The 1,799-nt window shown below is 41.8% G+C and overlaps 1 non-coding gene across 1 annotated transcript; it reads right to left on the minus strand.

Annotated features, from left to right (window-relative positions):
- Positions 1-1,121: 1,121 nt before the first annotated feature.
- Positions 1,122-1,225, minus strand: LOC112700101 (small nucleolar RNA R71). The gene has a single exon (XR_003153023.1). It is a non-coding gene; the product is annotated as a small nucleolar RNA R71 (small nucleolar RNA).
- Positions 1,226-1,799: the final 574 nt, after the last annotated feature.

Raw genomic sequence — 1,799 nt, forward strand, 5'->3', positions numbered from 1 at the left:
CCTTTTAATTTCAGCAATTTAGTTTCTCGCCTTTAATTCATGCAATTTAACATTCCACAACTCTCATCTAAATCTTGATTCCGCTCAACTAGAACACACTTCTAATCCGAATTGCTCACTCAACCAATCCTTGTGGGATTCGACCTCACTCTATTGTGAGTTTTTACTTGACGATAACCGGTGCACTTGCCGGAAGGAATTTTGCCGATTGTGCAATTTCCTAAAATCGTAGCATATCAAGTTATGCTAGATCAAGTTTATGGCGCCGTTGCCGGGGATTGGTTTTCGATTGACAATTCTCAAATTGGAAGTTAAATAGATTGAGCATTTTTCTTGTTTTGTTAATTTAGTTCAAGTTACTTGTTGAATTTAATTTCTGCACTCTGTTACTTGCTTTTTCTTTCTTATGCCTTTCATTTCAAGCAACTAACTCACTGACCCACTAACTATTTGAATTAATTCCTCAACTGCTCTAACCATACTCTTCCATTAACCAAGAGTATTCAACTTGTTTGTTGCTTGTGGTATGTTCTTGTATGACAGGTAGGAGAAGAGAGACATCAACTCCTCCATATACCGAACCAGAGAGGACCCTTCATAGACTTAGAAGGGAAGCAAGAAGGAAGAGGGTACTGGGAGAAGAAGAATCAGAAGGAGAATCTGAGGACAACTTTGAAGAAGCTCTAGATCTCAACATGGATAGAGAAGTTCACAACCATGAGAGGGCTGATGGAAACAATGCCATTCCTGAGAGGAGGGTTCTTGGTTCATACATAAACCCAACCTCTGGGAATTGTGGTAGCAGCATTCAGAAACCACCCATTCAGGCCAACAATTTTGAACTCAAACCACAGCTCATATCATTGGTGGAGGATCATTGTTCATTTGGTGGAAGTGCTAATGAAGATCCAAACCAACATCTCACCAAATTCCTGAGAATTTGCGACACTGTGAAGTCCAATGGAGTCCAGGAAGATGCCTATAAACTGCTCTTGTTCCCATTTTCACTTAGGGACAAGACAGCTAAGTGGCTGGAATCATTCCCAAGGGACAGCCTAACAACCTGGGATGAGGTGGAGAGCAAGTTTCTGGCACGTTTCTACCCCCCACAAAAGGTCAATAGGCTTCGATCTGAGGTTCAGACTTTTAGACAACAAGATGGTGAGACGCTCTACGAGGCATGGGAGAGGTTCAAAGAGTTGACAAGGAAATGCCCACCAAACATGTTCCTGACTGGGTGCAATTGCATATTTTCTATGATGGACTTTCTTATGAATCAAGGAAGGCTGTAGACCATTCATCAGGAGGTTCATTGAACAGGAAAAAGACTGTGGAAGAAGCCATTGAAGTGATTGAGACAGTGGCTGAGAATGATACTACTATGCTTCAGAGAGGCACAACACTAAGGGAGTCATGGAGCTGAACCATGTTGATACAATTTAGCTCAAAACAAGGTGTTTGCCAAGCAACTAGCAGAGCTCACAAGGAAATTAGACACAAAGCAAGTGGCTGCAATACACACACAAGATCAAGAGGAAGTAAGCATGAAGGAATGATTGGGAAGAGGCCAACTATGTGGGAAACCAACAAAGGCAATCATATGATCCACATTCCAACACTTACAACCCAGGATGGAAAAACCACCAAACTTTGGGTGGGGAACCACAAACCCAACCACAAAACCACAAACCTTACAACCAAACCAACAAAAATCCACATACCAAAACTCCAACCAAAGATCATACCAAGCCACACAAAACACTTACTCCCAACCACCATATCATGGCCAAAATAATCAA

This window comes from Arachis hypogaea, chromosome 6 (assembly GCF_003086295.3).
Source record: "Arachis hypogaea cultivar Tifrunner chromosome 6, arahy.Tifrunner.gnm2.J5K5, whole genome shotgun sequence".
Lineage (NCBI taxonomy): Eukaryota > Viridiplantae > Streptophyta > Magnoliopsida > Fabales > Fabaceae > Arachis > Arachis hypogaea.